At 42.6% G+C, this 15467-nt stretch overlaps 1 long non-coding RNA gene across 2 annotated transcripts in view; it reads right to left on the reverse strand.

Annotated features, from left to right (window-relative positions):
• The window catches only part of LOC146833804 (uncharacterized), a 275838-nt gene that overhangs the window by 239313 nt on the left and 21058 nt on the right, over nucleotides 1–15467 (reverse strand). Inside the window, exon 2 of one of the 2 annotated variants that reach the window (XR_014960619.1) lies at nucleotides 12554–12706. The exons of the other annotated variant lie outside the window; for it this stretch is intronic. This is a non-coding gene — a long non-coding RNA (uncharacterized LOC146833804). The remainder of the gene's footprint in view (nucleotides 1–12553; nucleotides 12707–15467) is intronic. 2 annotated transcript variants of the gene reach the window in all.

Here is a 15467-nt window from a genome sequence, read left to right on the forward strand (position 1 = left end):
GACCTGTGGAGGACTCAGAAGGACTGCTGTATTGGTCTGCAAGAAGGGCTGCTACTCTGTTGCCCTGCTGCCTGAGTAAAAGGTCTTGGAGCTGCATCTTAGACCTCAGGACCACCAGAGTGACTCCAAGGGCTAGTTGGCTGTCCTCCTGATCAGAGCCTCAGACAGTGCTTCTAGACACTATTTACATGTAAATCTATAAAATTGCATATCTCTGGTTTTACTGATTAGATTTTTGTCATCTCAAATAATGTCTAAACATGTTACTAGATGTTTACTAAATTGGAGTTGGGTTTTTCTTGTGTTGTGTTTTCACTTTATTATTGTTTGAAGTGCTGCATAAATACTTTACACATTGCCTCTAAGTTAAGCCTGACTGCTTTTGTGTTAAGCCACTAGAGGGTTAAGCACAGGTCCATTTTGGGTTGCTTGTGCCTTCACCCTGACAGAAATTGTGACTACTGCTTGAGCAGGGCCCTCCCAAACCAGTAACCCAACAGCCTGCAGCACTCATTGTGGAACCCACTTAAGTAGCTCCATACAACGTCTCAGGCCTGCCATTGCAGCCTGTGTGCAGTTTATAACTGCCAATTCGAATTGGTACAATAATCACCTTACCAAACCTAAAACTCCCTTTTTATTACATATAAGTCACCCATAAAGGAGCCCGTAGACAGCCCATAGGGCAGGGTACATTCTAATTAAAAAGCTGGACATTTACTTTTAAGTTTTACATGTCCAGGTAGTTACAAACTCACAAATTCATTTTTTACTACTGTGAGGCCTACCCCTTCCATAGGATAACATTGGGTTACCTTATTACATTTAATAAGTGATAACTTTTGTTTCAGGGCAGGTAAAAATATTATTTATGGTGTCTAATGAATTGTAATTTAAAGTTCTCTTTAATGGTAAAGTCAGAGATTAAGTCACAATTCTGAAAATGTCACTGTGAGAAAGTTGGCATTTTCTTGTCCTAACCATTTGGTGCCTGCAGCCTGTTTCCTGGATCACATGACAAGGTGTAGTTAGCAGTTGTATAAAACAATAGAGAGAGACCCTTCACTCCTACAGAACATGGTCCTACTACTCAAAAAGTCAAAAGGGTTTCCCCTAGGGTTAAATGTCACACAAACACTCCGACTTCACTCTATATTCACCCAAATTTCACCAAAGTATTATAGTCCCAAAACTGATATAAGATCACACATTTATAGTTCATACACTTCTACATATAGTAAATATACAAAAGAGAGAATGACTACAATTAATCTTCATAGAATAGCATCTCTGCTTGTTGTGTTAACAAGCGTCTATTGTTAAATTGAATTTCATATATAGACCCCCTGTGCACTGCAGATCCTGCTTTACTGATCCTTCAATGTATTTTGATGGGCATTATAAACATCAACCACCTTCTGCAGCACTACCAAAACCTCTCCTCTCCAATATCTTTTCATTTACAATCAAATAGTTGCGTCAAATTATTGTTCATTCCCTAATGAATCCTTTTTTGTCTTCTTTCCATAGAGGTTATCTGGAATGTTTCCGTCTTTGCTATATTCCATAGAATTCGAGACCTCTCATAATACACTGTAAAAGCATGCAACGCGAGAGAAGTTTCAGGCACGTCGAATTGAGACTGTATAAGACGTTTATTGTGTACACCGTGTTTTTTGAGACTATAATACTTTGGTGGAACCTTGGGTGAATGTAGAGTGAAGTCTGAGTGTTAGTGTGAAGTTTAACCCTAGGGGAAACCCATTTGACCTTCATCCAAGGCAGGATGGGGGCAGAGTTGTGTAAATCCCTACTTCCACTTCAAAGACACTGTCTCAGCTCACATACAAAGAACTTCACACTAGCCTATTGTGACTACAGACAGACTGGGACTACGACAGAAAGGCAGGAAACTACAGACAATTCTATAGGAGGAAAGTTCCAGTAAGTTCCCTCCACTTCACATCTAGCATCAGGTATGAAAATAGGACCCTCAGACCCACTCTTTAGTTCACTCCTGGACCTGCAAAAGTACTCAAAAAGGACTTCCCTGCTGCCTGTAGCCTCCTGTGAATTTCAGAGGACTCCTCTGCTGCACCAAGAGGACTGCATTGCTCCCTGAAGCCTGTCTTGTGCCCCCAGAAGACTGCCCTGCAAAATGAGAGCTGCTTTCCTGCATGATCCCAAGACTTCCAGAGTGACTCCAAGGGCTAGTTGACTGGTCCCGTAATCAGAGCATCTGGGACAGAAAAGGCTCCAACTATCTTGAAACCGCACCTAGATCCAGCCTGAGTAAGTCCTGACCCATCAAGTCAAAAGATGCCTCCCCAGTCCTGCACCCTTGGAAGTGGTGCTAAAGGTTCCCAGAATGCCCAAATCCAAAACTTGGCATTTAAGAAATGTTCTGCCAAAAAGTGCTCTGAGAACCAAAAGGAGACAAGGGACCTTCCTGCTTGCCGATCTGCCCAAAGTGCATCACCTGTCTGCCTGACTTCGCCGCTCCCACTATGTTCTTCCCCTTAGCAACAAATTCTGTTCGGTGGCTCCTCACAGAAGGGGGTATATAGCTTTGTGGAGCCCTCGCCAGCTACAACTTGCAGCTTATTACAACTTTCATCTCCGCCACTGATTTCATGGAGGAGTTTTCTCAATGAAAAAAGTGGCGGAGATGAAAGAAAGGGGACCTGGCCCCCTTGTGCCTCATGCCTTGTGGATGCTCACCGGGGTTATAACATGTGCTGCCCTGTGTGCATGCACAGAAGTTCCAGCACGGTGTGGACTTTCAAGTCTATGCCATAGTGGAATTTACTTTGACGTTTCCATTGCAGGGCCTATTTTATAAGCATCGCCAAGGTAACGGCAAAGGAATCATCCGCCAAAGACAAAAAAGTCATTATTTGGCGGGGGGTTGTCACACAGGTTTGCTGGTGCGACAGCGGGGGTGGTCCGATCACCACACCGTCAAACTCGGAATCGGGCCTATAGTGTATCGGACCGGCACTCCATCGCAGTCACCCATAACTCTCGACATTACCCTGGTCTCACACAACTAGTTTTCTGCGGTTGGCACATTGATCTTGTCAGCACTATATTACACTTTAAACTTTAAAAATTCATAAGTCTAGTTCTACTAATTGGATTTTTGCCATTTTTTTATTAGAATGAACTCTATTTTTCTAAATTAGTGTGGGATTTTTCTTGTGTTGTGTTTTCACTTTTTTACTGTTTAAGTGCTGCATAAACGCCTCTAAATTAAGCCTGACTACTTTTGTGACAAGCTACCAGAGGATTAAGCACAGTTTAATTTAGTAACTTGTGGTTGACTCTGACAAGGATTGTGGCTTTTGCAATAAATTTAAAGTGGTTTACATAGGGTTTTGGTATTTGTTTGCAGAGACTGCAGCAAAGTAGCTTGTGTTATAACAAGTCACTCTTGTTTACACTGTTTATTTACTCAGCGGTATGTGTTTTTTTAAGTCAGCACAGCCACCAAACACAACACCATAGTTTCCCAATCCTCCAGACTACTTCAGGCGATCATTATATTTTTACATTTTACATTTTATTATTCAGCACCCTAATCCGCTTTTAATGCTGCAATAAATAAAGGCCTTTTTATCCCTTAATGTCTTCCAAAATGAACGCCTGTTTCATTAGTCAAGCATAGTTAAAAAATAAAAAAGGCGACTTCTTCTTCCACTCAATTGTCCTTATTCTCAGCTAATTACATTTAATTGTAGGGGATGTGCTCTGTATATCTCTCTCGATTTTGTCTGAATCCATCTTGGTCGCAGTCTCACGGCAGGGGTTGGCGTCACATCTTGTGATCGTTTTTATTCTCCACTTATTCTTTTATACTGCTCATGTATTTTGCTGGTGTGGCATTTGAGCTAGTAGCAACCTGTCTCCTTTGCCCTTGCGCCTGCACTGTGTCCTGGGTGTTCTTGAGCATCCGCTGATTTGACAGCTGGCCTATCCTGTTCACCGAGAGCGCCTGCATGGCGCCTGTGTTTCTCATTTCTAATAATTTTATTTTTAAAGTTCCTGATTGTGTCCATTTCAACTTTATAATTGGTCCTCTCATTCATTTTGGTGGACTACTATTGGTCAGCTACATGTTAAAAGGTACACCTCTGAAGGTCACTCCATACTCTCTTGTAGACAGATGTGCTCCCTTTAGGTCTGGCCTGCCATACTCTTGTAATTAAATCCAAACAATCATAAGAGTAATACATACATTTGTATTCATAGAAGAGAGACAGATGCTTGAAGTTGAAAAATGATGAACGTGGAAGGGTAATTCCTATAAATGGCCGAGGAGGGACAGCGTGGATCTGCAGTCGAGTAGGCCTTTCCAAGGAACTTCCCTCCTTTGGTCATAATGACTGCAGTGCAGCAAGATAGGGTCATGACGAGTCACCTGAGGACCAGGGCGGGACGGTGCTGTCACCAGACGAGACAGCATGGCAGGCTGCAGAGCACCCTATGAGGGACAGGTGGTGGCCCACATTAGCCCCTGAACGATGAGCGCCCTCTTCTTGGGGAAGAGTGGTATTGGAGCCATCTCTCCTCTGCAAAATATCAGAAATCCTAAGTGTAGAAAAGTGCCCCTTTTTAACATGGTCACCCCGACGTTTTGCCTAGTATTGGATGCAATTGTGACTGTAGTGCACTGGATTCCTGTTAACCAGGTTCCCAGTGCCAGCGCTCTTTCCCTAAAACAAAGTAACTATGTAATTGTTCCCCAATTAGCAAGACCTTTAGCTCCCCTGTAAGTCCCTAGTAAAAGGTACCCCTGGAACCTAGGGCATGGACACTAAAGAGGGTCTATAAGGGCTGCTGCATGCATTGTACCACCTAAGGGACCCACCAACCCACTCATGCAAACTGCCAGTGCAGGCTGTGCGAAATGGTGCAGACAAAAGTAAAAACACGACTATGCACACTCCTTGTGTGCCATGCCCCGAGGCACTGCATGCAATATATGTAAGTCACCCCTACAGCAGGCCTTACAGCCCTAAGGCAAGGTGCATTATATTACACGTGAGGACATATCTGCATGAGCAGATATGCCCCTTTGCTACCAATTTCAATTGCTATATAGTACAAGTAAACAGGGAAGCCATCTTAAGTACATGTACTGGGCACTGGACATTACGAGTTCCCCAGTTACATGATGGCTGGACTGAAACCTATGCTGTTTGGTATCAAACACCTCATATTTAATAAACCCCCACTGATTCCAATGATGGATTTATTAATACATTCACCCAGAGAGTACCTTAAAGGTACCCCCTGAACCCTCACACAGAACAGGAAACTGTTGATAGATTGAGTATTGACCCCAGGATGAAGTAGTTGTTTTTTTTATTCCTTTGTTTTTGGAGTTTTTGTTTCTAAAAAAAAAAGTATACAGCACATAGAGCGACATGGGTACAAGATATTGGCAACCAACGCGACGTACTCCCCACATGAACCACTGTTACGTCAGGAGCATGAGGTTAACTTATAGAGTAGAAAAATACAATACTCAAACATGTAAGGTGCTTAAGAAAGGAAATATGGGTAATTAACTGAACATGTATATGCTTACTGCTGTTCTACTCCTATACTCACCTCATGAAAAACATGTCATATTAAATGTGTGTCTATTGCAAATGGCACAACATGTGGATTGTAAGATAATAAACAATAAAATGACAATACAAATATATATTAAAAAAAGGTACCCCTTGAAAACCTACCAGTTTCTAGTCTGCTGGCTAACTGGTCCTTTCCAGATTGCTACCACAGACGATTTTCTAACCCCCCGGGGTGAGAGCCCACGCTCTCAGGAGGTCAGGAGCAGTGCCTGCTCCAGAGGAAGGTGTTCACACCTCCTACAGGTGCATAGCTAGTAATTTAGCATATCAGGGCCAGGGTCTTCAAGTCTCTACCTCCTTTACTATGCGACCCCAGCGTCCTCAAAACATGGGAGCTGCCAACCCCTGTGCAAAAACCAAAGGAAATGATGGACGGAGTGTTGAACATTGCAAGCACTCACCCCCAGTCAACCGATCTGGGTTTAATCCATCACCGTTCTTTATCCCACTCTGCCACCCCAGTTCAGACATGGCCATATGCAAATCAGTCTGACCCTGTGCCTCATGGGAACAGTCCAGCCCGAACTGCCAAGCCATGTCTTCCCTGGACCGGAAACAAGCTTCCTAGGACCGGTTTCTGGCATTTCAGCCGTCTTCAGCCAGGCTTGCTTGAATCCAGTGGCAAAGTGAGCAAGGGACTCACGTCTGAGGATACCCTGCCAACTTATGGCGCACAAAGCAAAAACCAAGGGAATGATGGACGGAGTGTTGAACATTGCAAGCACTCACCCCCAGTCAACTGATCTGGGTTTAATCCATCACCGTTCTTTAGCCCACTCTGCCACCCCAGTTCAGACATGGCCATATGCAAATCAGTCTGACCCTGTGCCTCATGGGAACAGTCCAGCCCGAACTGCCAAGCCATGTCTTCCCTGGACCGGAAACAAGCTTCCTAGGACCGGTTTCTGGCATTTCAGCCGTCTTCAGCCAGGCTTGCTAGAATCCAGTGGCAAAGTGAGCAAGGGACTCACGTCTGAGCATACCCTGCCAACCCCTGACCTGAGCCCCATTTGGCACCAGGACAGGTGGGAAATTATATATGAAGAGAGGTGTGGTGCACTACCAGGACAGTCACACCCTTAAAATGAGCTGATGTGACCCAGGAAAGAAGGATTCGATCATCTTGATTTTGGTGAAATTAGGAACTCTGGGACAGGGTTATGCCCACTCCCCACAGAAATAGGGGTGTAGTGATCACAAGGGTAAGTAGCCCATTGCCTACTACCCTCCACTCCCCTTAACAACTCTATATCTAGTATGTAGGGAAGCGCCTGGCACCAGATAGGCAGAACCAACTGAATCAAGAAGAAAGAGGAAACTGAAGAGCCACAAGAAACAGAACTGAGGCGTAGTAACTGACTTGGCGCCATTCCTGCCAGCTTGTCTGCTGTCCCTGACAATTGCAGGAAAGATAACTCGTCCTGCAGCTGGTAAGCCTGCTAATGCCTGGTAGGGCAGCCAGCAATTTGCAAAACAGTTAGGATCTCCTGCGGTGTAGCGGAGATACTCCCCTGCATCCTGCAGTCACAGAAAAGCAAGCTCTGGTTTACCGAAATGCTGACCCCCCCAGCCTCACCAACGCAGCAGCCACCCAGTAGGAGGTGTCCTGTGCTCCCAGAGGTCATCATCATCTTCCTAGCAAATAATGAGATGCAAGACCATCAAATAGTCTTCCACCACCAATACGAGGGGAACCGGACCCCTTGCAGCAGCCAAGACTTGTTTGTGATCCAATCAGGATACCGACCCCATAGAGACCAACAAGCCAACGAGGGACATTAGCACCGCAGAAGCCATCATCCAGGGTGATCCGACACCTCAGAGCACCTCTGCACCCGAGCCCCACAACCCAAGTCCAAGTGAACTAACGGTGTCCTTAGCACCCAGAGACCCCCAAGACCTGAACTCACCTTTGAGTTCTACTGAACTGGTCTCCCAGTCCTTGCCTGCAACCTCTTTCAGTGGGCTCCCCGAAACCGAGTACCTTTGACTGCCGCCACCCGCCGGACCAAAGACCAATGCACACAAGCCCCACAGCCGGAGTTCAAATCGACTGACGGTGCATCCTGGCTCCAGAAACCCTAAAGACCTCAGCTCCACTTTGGGTTTGAACCGACTGGCCCCCCAGTCACCGCTTGCAGCTTCTTTTCACAGGAACCATTTCCCATTGACTTTAACGAGCCGCCCGACACCAAAAAGCACCACAGCACCCGCACGCCCAGAGAGAGGTGACCTGTTGGTGTTGCTTTGGACCCTGGGTCCTGAAAAACAGTCCAGTAAGTCGTTGACAAGTTAAATTATGCAGTGTATGTTTTCCCCATAGGTTAACATTACAGCGAATACAGTATTGTCTATTTAAATCCCGAAAACCTATCTTGAAAAGTACTTAACTGATCACAAATATCTTGGTGCCTAAAATAATATACACTGTATGTTATTTTTATAAATTGGCGTTGGATTTCATTTATTGAGTGCTTGCCCCATTTATTGACTGTGTGTACAACAAATTGTCAACACTGCTCTTTGATTAGCCTAAGCTGCTCGACCACACTACCACGAAATAGAGCAATTGAGATTTTTTAAGAAAGCCCTGCAAATGAATAAGGGTTGCTTGGACTCTCTACACATTGTACTTCGTTTTAGTGCACTATATAGAGAGCCAGTTTCCTACACTGGGTATACTTTCATTGATTAACACCAAACAGTTAACTTGACCAGATTGAAACTGAGGGGCATATGTCTGTGAAGAAATTAAGAGATATTATACTGATGTTGCCCAATGACAAGCACCAATAGAGGTTCTCCTCCATACATAAGAAAGGAGAAAAATAATATAAACACAGCTGGTAAACTCCTGGAAGCTCAAATAAGGCAAAGAAATGCCTGGGCACCTGGTCATTAAGATAATAAATAGGAAAATAGAATGCTCAAAGCAACACATGTACACAATATACTGCTGTCCAACAAGAAGCCCACAAAAACAGTAGACACGTGCATACACAAACCAATTGGATGTAAAAGTAAAGGCACTTTGGGTGCAGAAATACTGACAGCAATAATAGGCTTCAGATAAGCACTTGAAATAAAAATGGATTGATGTCAACAGAGATCAGTTTGCTCCACAGGATGCAAGAAACATTGGAGAATGTGAAGTGAGAGCACTGCAGAAGAAAGTCCACAACTTGAAAGAGAAAATTGCAAATCTGACCACACTGACTGGGTGCCTTGAAGAGAGGAAGATATGGAGGGCCACTTCAAGAGAAATAACCTTCAATTTGTGTTTTTTGTTGTTTGGTGGAGAGATTGCTGGAGGAATGGATGTTGCAAAGCCCAAACCCCGGCGGCCTTTCTAATGGTTTCGTGATTGAAAGAGCACACAGAGCACTGGCTCCCTCCCTGCCTCTGGGGGCTCCACCAAGAACAATAATTGTCAGAGCCCTTAATTACCAAAATAGTGACATAATCCTACAAAAGGCTCGGAAACGTTGAAATATGAGAATCATAAGATATCTAGAATTCAAGACTACAACATAAAAGAGCAAGTGGGGCATAAGGCATTTGTTGAAGTGAAACAACATCTGAGAACGATGGAATAAAATACAAAATACTCTGTCATACAAATTGATAAAATTGCTGATGGAAGATCGCTTTTATTCATGAACCCTACTGAAGCATGGGATCACCTTGAGATTTGGGCTCAGGTGGGCCTGAGGAGAAACCTGACAGCATCTCACATAACCACATCGAACAGCACTTAAAGTAATCGCAGGCCAAGAGGATAGAGACCAACAAGAACAGAGCTTACAGAAGATCGAACCCCTCATGTCCTAGTGTGAGAAGACAGTACACTATTTAAAGAGGAAATTAATCCTCTTGAAAGAGACATGAGCAACTCTGACCACGCACCAAAATCTGCAGATGAAGTGGTGGTGGGTTGAGGGGAGGAGGGTAGTGAAGATAAGTAAAATTAGAAGTTATCTCCGCAAGACATTGACAAAAAAGATGCGAAAACTAAACATACTACTAGTTACAGAGTGTTAATTAAGTAATTGAGTGAATGTCGAAAATATATCTGCTCTCCGAACTGTAAGGTGACAAGGAAACAATATAAATATAAAACAACATCATTCTAAAGAACTGGGTAGAGGTTAGAGATAAAGTATGAAACCTTGTATATTAGGAGAACTAATTAGCACAAACTGGTTTAGCTGTTCCATAGGTGAGCTGTTTTTGGCAATTTTGGAACTTGTGGGGCTCAACTCAGTGAGAGTCCTTGAGCCCTAAACAGTCACTCGCATAGCACATTTGCTAGCAGTATTGGTATCGGTTCAAACACACCTAAAGTTAAAAAGTTATTAAACAAGTTGTGAGGGAAAGTGGGGGCGATGCAGCATATTGGCGAGTCCACAGTTCAACTCAACAACACTTTATTTATAGTTAAAAGGTGTCCTATCCTTCAGCGGATGGGTATGTTGTCTCAGAAAGGACATCTTTGTCTGGCCTGGGGGAGCGGAAGAGTGTGAGATATTTTGGGAGTGTTAACTGGAGATAGCTAGGATTAGGTAAGGTGGTTGGTCACCAACAGTACCTACAGCAAGGCAGAAGTTGGAGCATGATGAGGGATTAGGACTGTCATGTTCTCTGCTAAAACAGAGGAAAGATCACAATGGAACATAAAATCAAACAAATACAAGTAGATGGGGCATATCAGGAAAACAATAATGAGTAACGTCAGGGATCTAATCCAAGCTCTAAAGAGATATAGGGGCTTATTTATGAGAGGGCTGCGCCGCTAGAGAGTCACTTTTTTGGACACTCCGGTGGTGCAAGCATCTCACTCATATTTATGAGGCCACGCAAAGCCACCCTGCGTGGCTTAGCTTGGCCTCATAGATATGGAGTAAGACAAAGCAGTGCAAGTCGCTGTGTTGCCTTACTCTGCGACAGGGAAGTTTTCCATGGGCGTTGCAGTGGCTTTTCCCACGCAACACTCATGGATTTTGACACTGCCCCAGATTGACTTTATCACATAAAGCTAGGGCAGCGCCAAAACCTTACACCTTCATAGAGCAGGCTTAACAAGGAGAAATATTTTAATTTCTACTCATTTTTATCTCTTACCATGTGTGCTGTATTCTACAGCACACACAGAAAGAGGAAAGCGTCTCTTTGGATTGTTTTTGTGCAGAAAGATGCCCCTCTCTGTACAAAAGCAATCCTGCATGCAATGCAAACACCCTTGCACCATGGTGCAAGGGCGCCTGCATTGGCACTAGGCAGTATATTGTGCACCAGCACAGGGGGAAAGGACAGGAACGTATCGTATGTCATAAATAAGGTGCAGTCCTGCCCTTTCACATTGGGATTGGGTAGCGCAGCTAGAACCTTGCGGTGCTGCCCTATGTCAATTCCCCATAAATGAGGGCCATACAGTTATGGCCTATCTAAAGCAGCAAGGCATTACAACTACCAAGATCCAGGAGACACATATGATGAGAACAGTGGTAGCTAAGTTTTGTAGGTGGTGGGGAGGACAGTTGTTTGCTACAAGTTATTCAAATTACACAAGGGGAGGGCAACAAGAGTTCCCTGTAAGTCTCTGAATATATTAATTGGCCATGCTGGTAGAGATATGCTTGTGCATAGTAAATTAGATCTGGTTGAGGTGTGTTTTGATAAGATATTTGCACCTAATACAGATGATGGATTTTTTTTCACTAAGATATTAACAGCAATTTTCAAAAATCTAAATACAGCTATAATTTGGGGAGGTGATTGGAATTTGGTATGTTTGATGGCAGTGTGGATTTAAAATGAGAATTCAACCGAATACGACCAAATATCTACTAAACATAATGCAAGAAATGGGTTTAATAGATATATGGAGGACACAGCATCCATTAAAAAGAATATAATCTTATAATATATAATCCTATAATATGTATATATGGACATATACCACTTGCGGCATGGACTATATACTTATGAAAGGGAAAGACATTGGAAAAAGCAGGGACCTGACATAGTTTAGGAGATTTTTGTTAGATCATTTCCCATTGACGTAGATGAGACCACCGGTCACAAAATGGAAGCTTAGAATAGAAGCATTGACTGATTTACCACTTATAGACCATATACATACATTTACAAGTTTAGGCATCGCGGACCTGCTGCATGCCCCAGCAATCCCCATATATCTGGGTATAGTCCAAATGAAAGCATCTTTTGTAAGGTATGAAAAAAGGTAATCGTAATGGAATAATTCTTAAACCATTGGGGGTTGCTAAAATTGCAACTGACACTGAGCCATAACATTATGCAACTTATGAGGCTCTCCTGTAAATTTGCCTGCCTGTGCTAAAGCCAAATTAGGAGTGACTGATAAATTATGACTCACTCCCACATGATAACTCACACCTTCAGCTGCTGTAGAGGAACTTGCCAGGGGATATCATTGGCTGGTAAGGGTGGTGTATAATTACTTGAACTAGGTGTTAATTGATTCAATCGTTTAAGCAAAATAGCTTGCTCCTGGTGAATCTTAGTAGTAAATTGGGCCTGTATTTGAAAGGTACTCTCAAGCAGGTCCATTTAAAGGCCTGGCAAACAGTCAGATTTTGGTACTGCGGATCCTGCTGAAAGCCCCTGAGGTCTCTAAATATCTGTGCTGATGAACAAGATAAAACGTATAACCAGACACAGAAATTGGGGGAGAAACAGGGAAGGGAGTGGAGTTCGGAAGGGAGCCCACTCTCCGGGGATTTGTCTGTTTCGATTGATGGCACTACTCTCTATGTATGGGTGTTTTGACAATAGGTGGATCTGACCAGCTGGAAGACAGAAGACATACAGCAAGTTTGATTACAACAACTGAACACCAAAGAACAAATACCAACAGAAACAAGGCTTACCAGATCCATAAGAGGATTTTGCTATGACGAGCAGCGCCTGAGCTGGTATCCAGGACCCTAGATGCTGCTGAACATTCACAGGTATGAATTGGGACAAGAGACAGCACAACCAACAATATAAAGAGAGGAAGGGACTGAATGAAACAGAGGAAGCTGTAAAGGAAGAAACAACAAACAGTGAAGGGATGCAAAATGGGTGCAAACTAAAGCGAGTTTCTAAAAGTCAATGTAACCAAGCAATCCTTCTGCATTTAGAGGTTCCGAATATTGAAAATCCTTGACCTGGGGGCCCATCCACCGCACTGCCGCCAGCTTACTATGGTGGTAGACTGGCCTTATTCATGGAAGGGCTACCTCTAGTGCAGCGGCGGCTTCTTCGCTAAGACAGAGAAGCGTCGACCCACTGCTGCTATGCAGCAGTAAAAGAAAGGAAAAATAAAATGATAATAACGTGATGTTATTATCATTTTATTCTTCCCTGTTGCAGCAGCATGAGGGTGGGGCTGCTCAGCTGACAGGGCAGGGGAGGAGTGGTGGGAACACTAAAGTGCTCATGATGCTTTGACCGGCCCTCTTGGGCCGGCCAAACAGTCATGCGCACTTTAGCATGTTCTCCACGCAGGGTGCATTACAGCCTGCATGGAGAACATGCCCAGGCCCCCTGACCCCATCTGAGCGCTGAACCACAGCACTCAGACCAATCACGAAGCTGCATTGCAGCTTTGTAATTGCTTTAGGGGAGCCAATCACAACGCTGCATTGCAGCATTTGAGATTAGCTCAGGGGAGCCTGGCTGCCTCCGGTTTGGCGGAGGAGAGACGACGTAGGACAGAGCTGCGAGAGGTTACGTGAATTTTTCTTTTTTTTACAATTATACCTCCTTATTAACTATGTGAATTGTGTAATTAATTTTAGGTGCGGGTTGTTGGGTTTATAGGGGTAAAGGGTGGGAAGTAATGTATTTCTTTATGAATTAAAAATTAGTTGTTAATTGATATTGATTATTTTATTTAAAATTAATTATGACAATTGTATAATTGATTTAAGGTGCAGGCTGTGGGGTTTAAAGGGGTAAAGGGTGGGAAGTAATTTATGTTTAATTAATTAATAATTAGATGTTAATTAATATTAACTAATTAATTGTAAATTCGATATGTAAATCGTGTAATTACTTTTGGGTGTTTGTTTTGGGGCTCATAGTGGTAAAGGTTGGGAAGTAATTTGTGTTTAATAAATTAATAAATAGTTGTTCATTAATATTTATTAATTAATTGATATTTATTTAGAGTAATTGTTTATTTTTTTGTGTGTGGTTTTTACTTTTAAAGGGGTAAAGGGTGGGTATTAAATACATGTTACTTACTTTATAATTAGTTGTTTATTTATTTATTTATTTCGTGATTTTTATTGCGCAAACAAATACCCGAAGGTGTCTCGGCGCATGTGACAAAAACGAGAGACCAAACCGCAGGATTACTGATTGAACAGCCATGTCTTTAAGAGCCTACGAAAGCTTATCAAATTGGGGGCAGTTTTTATGGTGAGTGGCAAAAGGTTCCAGAGTTTAGGTGTGGCAACCAGGAAGCGCCTGTCTCCCCAGGTTGCCGTTCTCGTGCGAGGTAACGGAAGCAGGCAGGAGTTGGCGGATCTCAGCTGTCTCTTGGGGCTGTACAACTGGAATGCTTCAATCAGAAACTTTGGACCGACGCCATGCACTGCCTTATAGGCAATGCAGAGGGCCTTGAATTTAATACGGCCCTCTACTCTTAGCCAATGCAGGTGACGAATGGCTGGAGTAGTTGGCTGGCGGCGGGGGATGTCAAGAAGAATTCTTACAGCAGCATTTTGTATGGACTGCAACTTAGATAGAACGAGTTTCTGAGTATTAAGGAAGAGGGCGTTCCCATAATCGATTTTGGAAAACACTAGGGTAGAGACCAGGGTCTTCCCAGCTGAGGTGGGAAGGTAAGGCAGTATTTTCCTAATTTTCTTTAAAATAAAGAACGCAGATCGTTTAATCGTAATAGTTTTTTAATTTGAAAAACAAGTTTTAATTGTGTAATTAATTTGTTTACAGTTTAATTTTAGCTGTGTGTTGTGGAGATTATAGGGTTAAAGTAAGGAAAGTTAATTCATTTTTATTTGTTTTATTTTTTTTAAATAAATGCTATTCCTTAATTGGTAATTAATTATGCTAATTATGGAAGTACATTTTTTTCAATGTATATGTGGATTGTGATTTGTGTGGTGTTATAGGTTAGGAAATAAAATAAATGCATGTAATAATTAATGTTTTTGTAAATATTTTCTAGCTAAAAATATGTATTTGTTTGAAGTTTATTTTTTATTTTATTTTATATAATATTTGTAGGTATTTGTCATATGTAATTAACATTATAATATATTTTTGATTTTTAATATTAAATATATTTGTATTTTAATTTTTAGAATATATATATATGTATTTATTTGTTTTGGTTTTTTAATATATATATATATTTTATTTTTTATTTTGAACTGACTGGAGTGCGAATAGTAAATGTTATCCCTCCGCTATCCAACACTTTCCGTACTGTTGCACTCACTGGAGTGGGAATAGTAATTTTTACCCCTCTGCTATCCAGCATTTTCCCTACTGTTGCACTCACTGGAGTGGGAACAGTACATTTTATCCCTCCGCTATCCAATACTTTCCCTACTGTTCCACTCACTGGAGTGGGAATAGTAATTTTTACATCCCCTCTATCCAACACTTTCCCTACTGGAGTGGGAATAGTAATGTTTACCCCTCCGCTATCCATCACTTTCCCTACTGTTGCACCCATTGGAGTGGGAATAGTCATTTTTACATCTCTGTTATCCAACACTTTTCCCAAATGTTACACTCACTGGGGTGGGAATAGTCATTTTTAAC

The sequence above is a fragment of the Triturus cristatus genome, chromosome 4_2 (genome assembly GCF_964204655.1).
Source record: "Triturus cristatus chromosome 4_2, aTriCri1.1, whole genome shotgun sequence".
NCBI lineage: Eukaryota > Metazoa > Chordata > Amphibia > Caudata > Salamandridae > Triturus > Triturus cristatus.